The sequence below is a fragment of the Canis lupus genome, chromosome 17, assembly GCF_003254725.2.
Source record: "Canis lupus dingo isolate Sandy chromosome 17, ASM325472v2, whole genome shotgun sequence".
In the NCBI taxonomy this organism is placed as follows: Eukaryota; Metazoa; Chordata; class Mammalia; order Carnivora; family Canidae; genus Canis; species Canis lupus.
The window spans coordinates 11,880,584-11,895,000 of NC_064259.1; the positions used below are offsets into that span (position 1 = coordinate 11,880,584).

Consider the following 14,417-nt stretch of genomic DNA (forward strand, 5'->3'; position numbering starts at 1 on the left):
CTTGGGGGGGGGCGGGCAGAGAAAGAGTACCAGGCATAGGTCCTTTGGAGGGTTTGGGGAAGCTGTGGAGGCTGGCCCCGGGGAACTGCTCACATGCACACACACTTGGCTAGCCATCTGGGTTGGTCCCCAGGGGGTCCCTGTCTTCCCTGCTAGTGGCCGATCCTAACTGGGGTGAAACCCACGTTCTGAATTCAGCTGCCTGCCTGTCTGCTGGAAACTGTTCCTCCTCTAGAGGCCTCACCTCTGCCTCTGCCTCCGCCCTTCCAGTGTCTTCTCGGGGGTGCCCCCAGGGTGAGCTGAGGCCCAGGCCCCCTGGCCTTCCCTTCTCTGGCATTACAGTGTCATCGTTGTCTCGTTGGTCTTCTCCATGAGCACAGCGACCACTCTGTCCTCTGCGACCTCTCAGGTGTTCGGCACCATGCTTGGCACACAGTGGGGACTCAGTGTCTGTTCAATGGCATTCCTGGTACTGTAAGTAGGTTATAAACAGGATTTCCATTATCCCATAAATGTCCATGTATCCTGTAAATCCTCAAGTCACTGGGTGATTCTTGCTTTTTTTTTAAGAGGGAGAGAGGGCACACATGAGTAGGGGAGGGAGGGGCGGAGGGGCACAGGGAGAGAGAACCTTAAGCAGGCTTCATGCCCACTGCAGAGCCCGATGTGTGTCTCGTTCTCATGACCCTAAGATCAAGACCTGAGCTGAATGCAAGGGTCAGCTGCTGAACCCACTGAATCGGTGCCCCAATTCTGGCTTTTTTACAGGAGCAGGAGAACAGATACTAGACCTAGTGTTTTCACCAATCAAGGCAGGATTAAATCATGGTTAAAGGAGATGGAAGATGTTTGTCAGGTGGATTTATGATTTACCAAAGATTTGGGCCAACAGTTTAAGGATTTAAACCTGCCTGGGGGCAGAGTAGGGGACAGGAATGAGAAAGGGGGTCACTCCTTGTTAAACACCTACCATGAACCAGGAATGGTGCTGGGCACTTTATTTATCAGGTTATTCATTTCTCGTATGGCTCCCGGCATTAAGTACTTTTAATATTTGTTTGTGGAAGATGAACCTGAGGCTCAGAGTGGTCACACAGCCTGCCTGGGTTCACAATGGTCACAGGGAAAGTTGGGGCAGGGGCTCTATTTTAGCAGGTGATGGGTGCTGAGGACTTTGAAGTCCTAGCCACAGGCTCACATGGTGGTGAGGAGGGTGATGCTCACGGAGGTGAAGTGACTTAGTCAAGGTCACATGTCCGGGGAACGCCTGGATGGCTCAGAGGCAGCAGGGTGGCAGGGCGGATGGTTCAATGGAACTGCAATCCAGCTCTCCCGTGACTTGTGAGGGCCTGAGGGCAGCTTAGCTGGGGGGAAGGTGGGGAGGAGGAAAGAGTTGGGAGGTGTCCTTGCCAAAAGGCTATGTCCCGGGGAGCACACTGTCATCAAGGTAAGAACAATATTTTTGAATCTCAAAGCACCTTAGTATCCACTATCTCCTTTGCTCCCCCCAAAAGCCCCACAGCATAGGCCTTATCATGCCCATTTTGCAGATGAAGCATCTGAGTCTCCACAATTTTGTGACTTGCTTGGGGTCACACTGCTAGTGGGTTGTGGAGCTGGGTTCCCCATCTACCCAGCTTCTGGATGTTTGCACTCAAGGTCAACCCTTGACCATCCAGGCCTGCGACTTGGTTGTTCTTTGATTTCCAGCAGGCACCATGAACATTTTTTCCAGATGGAGGGGCTGCCCCTTCTCTCTGTAAACTCAGCCGACCAAGGAGAATTCTCCTCTGGCAAGCTCAGAGGCCCTGCTGGGAGTCCTGCAAAGGAGACACTGATTTCCTCGCTGGTCACAAGGAGCCCGTGGGACCTGAGCTGGTTGCTCTGGGTCTGGATGACGGTATCTGGAAATGTCTCGCCAGCTCCCTGCATCACACCGAGGCCTGGCATCAGCCAGTCAGAGAGGAAAACGTGTTCAAGTCACTCGTCCCTCACACAGTATGTCACCCACCTTGCAACCCAGTTGAACAACTGCACAGACAGTATTTGTCTCTGGCCTGTCTTTTCTCACTTCCTCTCTGCTGCTTGATCTAACCGGAGTTAAGTTCAGAGGATAAGTGACTAATAGATTCTTCTATCTTTTGATTCACTCTTTTCACCAGTTGCCAACGAGACTCTGCTTTTGGTGTTACTAAAAGGTGAGTCACAGAGGCTTGGAAGCCTACAAAGGTAGGAGGCTGACCGATGAGACCACCGTACACACAGAGCTGGGCATCTAATGAGAATCTGAGGCTCAGACCTCTGCCCAAAGTCCCATGAGGAGCCATGGAGGGGAGAGGGAGGAAGGGTTAGGGCTCACACCATGTTCTCATGAGGGCACCACACCCTCGCTGCTTGATGCTGTGCTCGGGCAAGGCCCGCATCTACTTCCTTGCCTCTCTGACTCCTCTTCCCTGCCTTGGGTCAGGACTTCATTGGCTCTTGCTGGTCGCCTTTCTCCCCAGCCCACCCACCATCTGGCCTCCAGAAGTGTGACCCTACCAGCCTCCTGCTGAAGCCCCCCATAAGGCCTCTAATTGACCAGGAATACACTTGTGGGTGGGGCATTCGAAGCTTCTCACGAGGCCCCTGCTGGCCTTTCCAGCCTTAAAATAGCAACTAACATTTGCAAGATTAATGCACTTTATGAAAGAAGATTTCACATATGTTAACCCCAGCAGCTTATCACACTTCTTGTTTTCTAGCCAGTCGGTCTAGGCACCGCTCTCTGAAAATCTTTCATGTGTTCCAGACTTTCGGCATTTCTTCCTGAGCCTTCTTCTCCCTGGAATATATTTTCCCTCTGTTCTGTTTTTCCCCTCCTTCAATGCCCTTCCTAAAAACCACCTCCCCCAGGAAGTACTCCAGGATCTCTCTGCCAGACCAGAATCCACCCTCGAATTTCCACAGTATCACAGAATGCCAAGTTTTTGGAGGTGAGGATAGATGTTGAAGACATTCCTTTCCCCTGCAAGATCCAGAAAGGTTTATTTAAAAACACCCACTAAATGACATTGAATTAATTACTATCAATCAGCCGATACCATTGCCTTCTGAATGAATACCAGTTGGGCTGGATTATTATTATTAGCCTGAGACTATAAAACATAATGGAAAGAAAGAGAACGCTTTCTGGCCAAAAGAAGATGGAAGAGACGTGCCCATTGGATGTGCCCCGGTAGGGGAGAGGGTGCGCACACTCTATTTGAACCAAGAAGGGCAGTACCCAGGCTCCACACTCTGCAGGGCCAACCCTGTCTCTCCCCCAAGAATCTCCTAGAATATCCATTACCCCACATCTTCCCCCCCCCATTAAAAGGCACACTAGTGCCCAGTGTACCTAGAAGCAGCAGGGGGTCACTGGGACAATAATAAGGAGGCTGGAAGGAACAGTCGCCAAAGGGTAGCCCTCAGTTATGGATGCTCTGTTTTGCTCCTCTGCCATCTGTGTTCTTTTTCCCTTTCTTGCTAATCACAGAGATGGTCCTTGACATACGTTTGGCATCCTATGTGCCAGAAATGACAGTGTTTAAAAGGTAGAGAAAGCAGTGAGAGAAGAGGAAAGATGAAGAGTGTGGGGCGTGTTTGCACACATGCGCTCGGGAGTGCATGCACACACATGTGCACGAGCCTGCTTGCACACACACGCTCCAGAACCAGTGCTCTGCGGTCACATGCAGGCTGTCTCAGCAGATCACAGTGCCGGGCAGGAGCAAGCAGGGAAGATGAAGCACTGCAGTGAGGCGTGAACGCAAGGCTAGGCCGCCGGGGCTTTGTGCACAGCACAGTGCGCTCCTCGGGGTGTAGACTGTAAGGGTAGATGTGGGCAAGCCACTCACTGGACGCACACCCCTTCAAGGAGCCAGGGTCCTGGCAGGTCTCCGCATCTTGGACCATCAAGCTCGGTGTGTCTGTCTATTGGCCCAACCTGCTTCTGCCCAGTTTGGGGTGTGCAGCAATGCCCTACTGGTCTCCAGAACACTGGACTGGGCAGACTGTGTCCTGGCTTCCTGCGCCATGAGGACCCCCGTGAGGAGACTCTGGGCACCTGCATGCAGAAACATGAAAGGCAAAGCCCCCAGAAAGGCATTCTGTCCTTGTCATGCCCACAGGTCCCATGTGAGCCTCTGCTCTGAACTGTGCATGGGCTGCAATTGGTGTGTAGGGGCCACTGGCGTTAGTGGGGTTGTGGTGTGGGGACTCCTCTCTCTCTGTCTTCACGCATCTCCTTCATTCAGGTCCCTGCTGAGCTGTCACTTCCTCAGAGATCCTCCCTGTCTCTCCAACCAGTAGCCCCTCTCACCTTACTTTATCTTAAAATCGTTAAAAATTCTATCTCCAGAACTGACATCTTCAACATCAGAATCAAGGTGTCCCGATGTCAGCTCCTGGGTGGGCCCCCAGAATCGAGAGCAGTACCTGACACTCGGTGGATCCAGGATGACAAATCATTATTCCATATTGTCACTTACACTTTCTGCATCTAATTCCCAAGGCAAAGTAGGATATAGGCGGCACTACCCCCTTCCTACAGAGGAGAGGAATTTGAGGCTCAGCCAAGTTAAGTAACTTGCTCAAAGCCATGTAGCTGATACCTAGTTGATTGGATTGAACACCCAAATTCCAGAAGATGACTTTCTCTTGAAACGTGCCCTCTGGTTTATGGGGTATGGGGAGATGGAGTGATGGGAAAGAAGTTCTGGATCAGAGGAGCCTGGGAACGAGGGGAGAGAGCCAGCTTCACTCACTGGGATGAGCTGGGGCCCGGAGACAAAGGAACTGGTTAGAGACTCATCCTTCTCCCAACATGCGGTGTCACCTAGGTCAGGGCTTTGGCCTCCCAGGGCTTCCAGCTTCTCATCTATGCAGAAGCCAGGATTAGATCTGTGGTTCTCAGGGTGTTTTCTGCAACTCTAGATGTTCTTGAGGTCTCCTGAGGAAGTGGGGGTCCTCAGCACCCCTGCCTGTGAGGACCACCGCCTGAGCTGAAAAGGGCATGTTGGCACAAAGAGAGTGGCCTCGGGTGGGGAGGTCCTGGTTCATGGGGCCAGGGCACCAGAGCCCCAGTCCGGTGAGGCTTCTCACTAACAGTGAGGCCGGGAGTCCTCACCTGGCCCGGCGAAATGGAGCTGACCATCACGGTGAATGTGCCAGGAAGGGGGAGGGCTGGCACTCGCAGCAGGTGTCTTAGCAGGGGTGGGGCAGGGCCACTGCGAGGGAGCCACCGGACAGGCCTGGCCTGGGCTGGAGGAGAGGGCTCAGGGGACCAAGGGCCCCTGCTGGCCTGTGGGAGACCCTGTGGGTCTGTCTTCCTGCCTATAAAATGGGAATTATTATTCCTGCTGTGCCTTCCTCATGGGCCCGTGAGGATCTGAAGAGACAACTTCCAGGAGATGGTGCATTGGCTTCACGGGGGCTGGAGGTGCGATACCAGCCAGACCTCCCTCTCAGCCTGGCTCCACCGCTCCCCGGCTGGGTGACGCACAGCCCCATGGCCTCAGACGTAAGAGGGGGGATGATGGATATAACAGTCACCCCTTAGGAGGTTGTGGCCCCCACTCATTCCACCATACTCTGTATGCAGGAGCTGCATGTATGTGTGTGTATTCACATCACCCTCCCAGCACCACTATGGATTCGGAGCGATTAACATTTCCATTTGGCACATGGGGAAACTGAGTCACGGAGAGGTTAAGTAACTTGATGCACAGCTAGGAAGGAGGGGTGGGCTGGAGTCAGACTGGGCAGTCCAGCTAAGCGTGGCACTGTCTCACCGGGGGCTTGGGGTAAGTGCAAGGAGAGAAGGTGTGTAGGCCCCCAAGCACTGTCGAGGTTCATACATCTGGTTGCCTTTCTGCTCCTGCTGCTGACTTTGCTGGGGAGATAGGGCTCATTTTAGAAAAGCGTGGACCTCTAAAGGCATGGCTGGTGACCCGATTGCCCAAATTCCGTGCTGGCTTCTCTCAAACCATTTTTTTTCACACTGATATCTTTCTTTTCAGCTTTGGGAAAATCGTAACTCTTTCAAAACAGATGGATCAAGAAATTGAGTGTCTCCTTCCACCCGGCCTCTTCCACGTGGCACTTGAAGACCCCAGAGAAAGGAAGAACACGTGAGCAAGCACAGCAGCGACCACGTTGCCTGGCTTGCTGTGTGCACATGGCGGTCCCTTATGAGCTCCATGGGTCTGCAGACCTGACTTTCTTACGCAGTAGGGTGGGTGTTCTATTCCTCCCTCATTGTTTCCCCTGCTCACCCTTGGAGTGGGGTCCTTAGCATGGTAACTCACCCATACGATTCAATGAAAGGGGTTCCATATTAGTAAAAATATGAATTCTAGATGCTTCTCTCTGGAAGGTTTGGAAGATTAGAGCCCATTCCCAAGACTGGGACAAGGCAGGTGAGGCAGCTGGGGCACATCTAGGATGTACTACCTCTACTGAGAAGGATGTCACCTTGGATTTGTACCCTATGTGCCTTTCTGGTCTTCCCCTGGTTCCTGGTTGTGGGTTCTGGTGCATGCTGGTCATGAGGAGCTGTAGTCATCTCTCAGGATGGAGGCAACACTGAAGATCTCTGTGGCCCTGACTTCAGAGAGATCTAGGAGGTGGTGCCTGGCCAGGAATGACTGAGGGTCAAGACACAAAAGGCTGTCTGTGTGTAGGCCATTGGGTGACTAGGGGACAGGGCACTGCATGTATATGGGACCCTGGCTCTGTGGGTTTGGGATCGGCCCATAAATCTTCCTGGCGATGTTTAATGTCTGCATCACTTTCAGACTTTTCAGGACATCATGGAAGGGTCACGAAGATGAAATGACACAAAGTTAAATCAAGGGACATGAAATAAAATAAAACAAAATTAAAGAAAAATCCAAGCCACTTTTGGCCCCAACAGACCCTCTGCAATGATAGCCTTGGCTCCTGCGGGCCAGGTGGTTCTGTAGGGTTGGGGTCTTCACACCCGGCTCCACAGAGCATCATTTAGGGACTTCGTGAGAGCTCCTCAGTGGCGGAGGGGATGAGAGAGAGGAAGAGAAGGTAAAACTCCTGATCAAACCAGAAATCCTTTGTTTTATTAAGTTTTGTCCAATTAGAATCAGAACATTTGATTTAATTTTTCATAGGCTAAAATACAGTTTGAAAATCACTGTCTTAAGAGCTATTTTATTCATTTCTTTTGAGGACACTTCTTGGTCTACAAATCATCTATCTCCCCTTTATCCCTCTGTTCTATTGAGGACAAATGACTGTTTTCCCACGACATGAGATCGTGGAGGCCAGGCTGTCACAGTCAAATGCTTGACTGTCTCTGGGACAACAAGAGGGAAATAAATAAGAAATCTCGTATTGGGGTAGTGAGGTACATCAGAGCCAGCTCACTCCCTACTACTAGAAGGTTGCCTCCCACTCCAGCTCCCTGCCCCCTGGGTACTGTCTCGGTGCCTCCCCAGGAGTTCTTCTGGACTCAAAATAAGGCCCTGAGAAGATGAGACCTGGAAAATTTTGAACTAAGTGGAAAGCAGTGCCCTCTGCTTTGCACACAAGACATGGATTCTGCATCAGAGTGTGTGAGGCCCACCTCTTCCTTGGGGGGATGCCATGGGGATCTCCACTTCCTTCGGGACAGACCCTTCCTGTCCATAGGCCAATGGCCTTAGAGACCTCTACGGGGTGTTCCTTGGAATACAACCCAACCACGTCCACTTTCAAGTAGGGTGTTTCTTTTACTAGTTAATCATCACCGGGGTGACCATAAATTCTGATTTGCCTGGGACAGTCCTATTTTATGCCTGTTGCCCTGGTGTAATTATTAATAGCTCTCTTTTCACTCCCAAAGTGTCCTATTTTGGGTGATAAATTATATGGTCACCCTAATTATCATTTTTACGATCAGAGTGCTTCCTGACCCTCAATGCTCAGCTGCCACTTACCCCCCTCCAGGAAGCCCTCCTGCCATGCTAACTCAAGCTGATCTTCCCTTCCAGGCAAAGTGCTTTGGGGCTCCTCCATCTCACCCTACCATGTAGGTTACTAGTCTTTCCTCTACCTCACTCATCCAGTAAGTCCTGCATGCCCACCGACAATGAGACAGAGCATTCCAGACCATGGCAACACAGGAGGAGCCCCACACAGAGAAATAATAAGTGTATATATATATATATATATATATATATATATATATATATATATATATAATGTTCCCTGATAGACTAAGACTATGGAAAAAAGTAGGGCTGGGTTGGGGTGCAGGCGGAAAGTGATGGGAATTTGTTTGTCTTGGTTTATATGGGATGGGCAAAGCCTTCTCTGATAAGGTGATATTTGAACAGAAGCCTGAAGGAGGTGGGGAGTGACCCCAGTGGGGAGAAAGCATTTCAGACTAAAGGAGCCACGTGTATTAAAAAAAATCCTAAAAAGGGTGGAATAGCAAGGATGCCTATGTGTTGATGTCAGTGCCAGGAGGGTGGTAAGCGTGCACATAGATTAGGAGTCCCCGAGGGCCCTTTTTTCCCTCTGTTCTCCCCACGCTCTGGCTTGATAGTAAAGCTCACTCACGTCTTGATAACCTTGGTGGATGAGGAGTGGCGGCATCACACATCGACTGGCTCTTTTGGTCATTGTGGCTCTGAGTCAAAGCTTCATGGACAGCCCAGCCCCAGCCTTGCCAGTGTGATGAGACCGCTGACATTTTGTTATGGGTTTATTGAGGTTTCCCAATCATCTGAGCCCCAAGCCACGCTCCCTCCGACTGTCACCGACCGCCCCAGACTCCAGAGGGGCTGCGTGGTACCTCTCTGTCATCCAGTCTGCTCTGGAGACCTGGACTGGGGCAGATCTCAGGGGAATGTCCTCTTCACTTGATACCATTCTGTATAATTTCATAAAGGCATTTGCCAGACCGAGCATCCAGAAGGTGAGGAGCGTGACCTGCTCCTTGAGAGAGGCTTCCTATTACGTGCTTGCTCCAGGCTATTCCATTTGTTCATACTGCATTCTTATTTTGAAGTGTATTTAAGTAGATACGCTCTGGACGATACAGATTTTGCAGCCAGACAGAGCTCGTCGGCACCGGGGATCATCAGCAACAACTGGACAGGAGTGACCGGTGTGAACTTCTGTGACCGCGCTCACCCTGGGCTTTGACCCACCATTCCTCCTTTCGCTTTCCTCCTAGATTAATTTTTCACATTAGTAAACCAGTTTGAATCTTTCAGAAGTGTTCTGGGTCTTAAATTAATCCTTAAGCAAATAACTTTTCCAGACATCTTCATATATAAATAAGTTTTGAGCAGCTGTTGTGTGAAAAGGGGCGTGTTGGGATGGGGGGAGATGGGGAAGTGGCCACCAAGTGTTGCAGAGTCCCTGCCCTTCCCTGCCTTTCTGCTGCTGCAGCCCGCACTCGATCTGCCCGGTGGTTTCTCATGGGTCAAATCTCAGCGAACGCGGACATTCTATCAAACGAAGAAAGTGACCCCCAAATTCCATCCTCCTAAAGGATTAATTATTTGCATAATTTACTTTGTTCATAACAGTGCTGGGCCTCGTACCTACCGAGAGGAAATAGGTTTTTAAAAAAGAAGATGGTTGGGTTGTCATTACTTCACCACGTCTGTGTTGGTGTCTTTGTCTTGAATGTAATTAAGAGCCTTGGTGTGAGTTTTTAAATGTCTGATCAACCATCCCCCACACTTTCACCCAACGTGGCCACAAAGGAAGGTTGAGACTCATTCAAACCAGAATTTAGCAGCCTCATACAGTCCTATGCATGAGGGGGGAGGGAAGGGGCTTGGGGAGAGAATATATTGAGATCTGCCCTTTGATCGTGTTCAATGCGACTTTGCATTTACCTGAGGGATTAAAAGTTCTCATTGACCAAGGCTCCCGGCTTCCTACTCAGTCTTTGACGGGACAAGTGTTAATTGGACAATATAATGGGGACAATGTTAATTCCCCTCTTAGAGTTCCTTTTCTTGTTCAGTCAAATAGAAAGGCCCTTTTAAATGGCAGAGAGAGGAAGAAAGGAGCTGGTTTATAAGGGTAATAGACTGCACATCTTCCCCCTTGTCTCAGAACAAGTGCAATGGAGTCAGCATAAAGCAGGCCCTAAACAGCAAGAGAAAGGGAACGATGTGGTGGTTTGCCTGGAATGTCACCCTGGATTAGGGATCGGAGAAATAGGGCCAGTAGGCTCTGTCTGTTTTTGTAACAGTAGGGGTGGTGGGTGTGGGAGGGGGCGGGAGCTGGGAAGGGCAGATGCCCAGGAGACTCAGGGTAAGGAGAGGACAGGTTGGTGAGGGTGGGACATGCGGGTGATAGGGGATGACAAGGGCAATAGGATATGGATGGACAGTCAGAAATCTGGTGCGATCCACTGAGCAGTTGGCGAACACCAATTTCCCAAACCCAAAGAGGTCAGGGGTGTGCAGGGGTGATGGGCAAGAGGCAGGGATTCCAGAAGCAATAGCCCACTTTCAAGGGTTTCCGTAATTAGAATGTTCCTCCTGCCTAATCTTAAAATAGGCTGACGTACCATTGTCTGTAGATTCTGGGAGCCACTTGGGGAAACTAATATCACCCCTCTCCCCACTGGTTCCATCTCAACAGCCCCATCTGTTTCTCTGCTCGCAAAATCTTTCTCCTGTTGAGCTTCGACTAATACTTCCATCCCTGGTTTTTATGAATGATGACAATGGCCCATTCAGTCTTTCCACTGGTAATTTATTCAACAGGAGTTTTCAGGCATCTGCTATACGGCAGGTACTCTGCTGTGTACCCTTGAGCAAGTCACTTAGCCTTGCTGTGCCTGGAACATTCAGTCGTGGGAATAACGGCCCCTGCTTTCTGTCTACAGGGCTCTTTTTGGGATCAATGGAGATTATGGGTGTAAAAACATGTTATAAACTGTAAAACATGTGAAATGAATTATTCTCTTTATGACTTTGATTCACTAGGAAGATAAAAAGAAAGTGTGAGAAATGATGAGAAACAAAGACAAGACAATCTCTATCGAAAGACAAGCCCACCAGGTGCAGGCAGGACACAAGGCAGAACACGAAGGCCTGAGTGATGGAACCGAGCTGCAGTTGTCCAGGGAGGTCACCTGAGGGAGGTCCCAGGCCTGGCTGGCAAGAGTCAGCATCTTTTTCAGCAGCCGTGACTCTGGCTGAGAAGATGCCTCTCGAGTAGATCCAGAACCACCCACCTACCATCTCCAGGAACTCAGCCCAGGAACAGGCTTCCAAGCACTGGCTCAGGTAGGTGCTGGTAGCATTTGATCTCTGTTACCCCCCGTTTTCCTTAGTTCTACCAATACCAGTCCTTATTTGATCTTCCAGTCCTTCTACCTTCTTTGTAACCAATTGCCGGTATGAAACTCCCTCCATTTGAAATATTAGAGCCAATGATTTCTTTTTTTTTTTTTTTTAAGATTTTATTTATTTATTCATGAGAGACACAGAGAGAGAGAGGCAGAGAGAGAAGCAGGCTCCATGCAGGGAGCCTGATGTGGGATTCGATCCCAGGACTCCAGGATCACTTCCTGGACCAAAGGCAGGTGCTAAACCGCTGCACCACCCAGTGATCCCGAGCCAGTGATTTCTTAATGATACAAAAACTGCACAAGAATTCCTTGTTGGGTCTTTCTGGGGCAGAAAAAAAATGAATTCCTGCTCAAAAGTGAAAAACTTAGTCAACAGCCCTCCTCGCTGATCGTGAAACCCAGGGTGGTTTCTTCCACTTCTCTACGCCTCAGTGTTACCATCTCTAAAACGCACATAATAAGTTTGTGTTGGCGAATCATCACTCACACACAGAGCAGCCCAGTGTGGGTGCACACAATCTCAGTTCTGTGGAGCCGGGGCGTCCGGGTCCAGGTGTACCTGATACACTTCCTCATCAACTTGTCTTCATGCACCTGCTTCATCATCTAGTGTCCAGCCTTTGACGGGTCTCTTCTTGTTCTGAGCTGAAAGCTGCATATTTCTGACTCACCAGCCCTTAAATATTTCATAGCAGACTGGCTGGAAATTAATATTTAATCACAGACTCCTTGGCATGTAAATATTTAATCACTGATATGGCTGATGAGGAATGAATCAGCACCCAGGAAAACTTTTGGTCTCTAGTGCCACTTTTAAAGGATCTTTGGTTTTGGTCTCACGGGACAGAAACACCAGTGGTGCTTTTATTTCTATACTAAATTTGATATTTTTAAGGGCTCCAGAAAATGGCCGCAATACCAATCTGAGGTTCTGGATCAGAAAATCTCATCCCCAAAGACCATAAACAAGATGGGAATAGTCCCAGTTTGGAAAGAATTGGATGGATCGCAAAAGTAGTAAACATTTCTATCAACTTACGATCCTAAGGAAAGACACGCACCGTGTGTGAAGAAGGGATATCCTTGGAGGCATAAGAGTGGAGCTCGGGGTAGGAAACTGGATCCCCTTATGTTTCCAGCGGTGGCTGGAAATACGAAGGGAAGAGAAAGTTTTGGGAAAAAGTTAAAAATTCTTTGAATATAACAGTAGGTGCAGAAAGGAGGGTGGAAAATCTGAGTCTGGAGGAACCCATGGAGCTCCATGTTTAAAAAGTAAGAGTAGTAAAAATGTCACAAGTTGGAAGGCAAAGCAACCGCTGGGGTCCGTGTGCTCTGGTAAGAGCAGCTTCATCACCAGAGTGACTTCTGTGATTTTTAAAAATGTACGTTTCTATTACTCTGGGGCCACTTGGATGCTACCAGCGCTAGCTTCGTGCAGCAGTGGTGTGGCTCAAGATCGTGCACATAAAATCACCAAGAGCGTGTGCTATAGCCCTGGGCTACTTTCAAAGACACCGAACTCCATATTAACCCCATTTTCTTTTCCCTGAAAATGTTTCTCCTCCCCCTCTGCCTTGCTCCCCAGCTTCCCACCTTTTGGGGGCTTCTTGCTGTTGGAGGCTCAGCGTCTGTCTCTTGCACCTAGGGTGGCCTGGCCAGCAGGCAGTCATGTTAGAGGGGCTCGCAGGTCCCCAGAGATGCCTGCAGATGCTGACCCGATGAGGGGAACTGGGCTGAACTCAGGTGGGAGCCACAACTCTCACTTCCGGTCACTTCTGGCTGACAGCCTAGACCACCCCACGTTGATTTTCCCAATCACGAGTGGCTGAGAGGGCTCTGGGTCTTGTCACTCTGTTCTGCAAAGTGTCCACGGTCCAGAGCTTCAGGAAAGAGAAGGAAAAGCTAAGGTCTGCTGCTAGAGGCCTGGGTTATAGGTTCCCTGCTCTGTCCACTCACCTCAGAGGCCCCGCTCACCTCTCCTAGCTGACCTGTGCTGCCAGCAGCCTTCAGACACGCCCTCCTCCTCCCCTCCCCAGACCACCTCACTCCTACTCTGCACCCCTCTTGTGGCATCAGCTTTCCTTTCCTTTCCTCCTGAATGCTGTATTGAAGGCAGGCCTTTTTTTTTTTTTTAAGTTAATTTTCCAGGGATCCCTGAGTGGCTCAGAGGTTTAGTGCCTGCCTTTGGCCCAGGACCTGATCCTGGAGACCTGGGATTGAGTCCTATGTCGGGATCCTTGCATGGAGCCTCCTTCCTCTGCCTGTGTCTCTGCCTTTCTCTCTCTCTCTCTCTCTCTCTCTGTCTCTCATGAATAAATAAATAAAATCTTAAGAAAAAAAATAAAAAATAAAGTTAATTTTCCATTTATTTTTAGTTTACAGGGATTCTCAAAAAATAGAAATGAGGGAAGAAATGAGGGGCCAAAGGAAACTATCATGATTCCTAGTGCAGAGTGGTGATTCTCCTGTCTCAGGCCCCGCTACTCCACGTCTGTGTGGGTGTGAGGGGGTCTGGGGCTGAGCGGTGGCCCTCCAGCTGCTTCCTTAGTGTGGGAGTCCTAGCCAGCCCAGGTGCCCAGAATCTCCCTGTGGCCCATCTGGAGGATCAGGATGTTTTCTAGAATTCAGTGTTTTTTCTAGATTTCAGCCTTAAAGGACTTCATTTGTCTGCTGTGATGGGCACTCGCCTTGTTACCCAGTGCCCATTGCTTCCCATTCTTCTTTATTGTTAGAAAATCTCCACAATGGGGGAGGGAGGAGTTTACCCTCTCGTGTGCTTAGAGGAAGGGGAATCATTCTATCCCCAAGGGTGAATGTTGATTAGTCTAAACTGACCATGGAAATTCTATTTCCTTCTTGTTATCACTTTAGTCATGGGTACAGAAAGAAATCCTAATCAATGTGGAATGAAGGGAAGTCAGGGACATCTGGTTAGGGGGCTTCTGAAAAAGGTATTCCTCACTGATAGAAAGAGACAGAGGAGGAGGAACAGCCTGCCTGCCTTTGGATGCAGTTGTGTGAATTCGTGGGGCAGCCACCTTGCCGCCACGAGGCA

The 14,417-nt window shown here is 49.8% G+C and overlaps 1 long non-coding RNA gene across 2 annotated transcripts in view; it reads left to right on the top strand.

Moving 5' to 3' along the window:
* Positions 1 to 45: 45 nt before the first annotated feature.
* Positions 46 to 14,417, top strand: part of LOC125752836 (uncharacterized) — a 15,036-nt gene continuing 664 nt past the window's right edge. Inside the window, exons 1-3 of one of the 2 annotated variants that reach the window (XR_007403275.1) lie at positions 46 to 1,998; positions 6,042 to 6,256; positions 10,995 to 11,297. This is a non-coding gene — a long non-coding RNA (uncharacterized LOC125752836). Of the gene's footprint in view, positions 1,999 to 6,041; positions 9,260 to 10,994; positions 11,298 to 14,417 lie in introns of those variants that run through there. The other variant, XR_007403274.1, reaches the window with a different exon arrangement.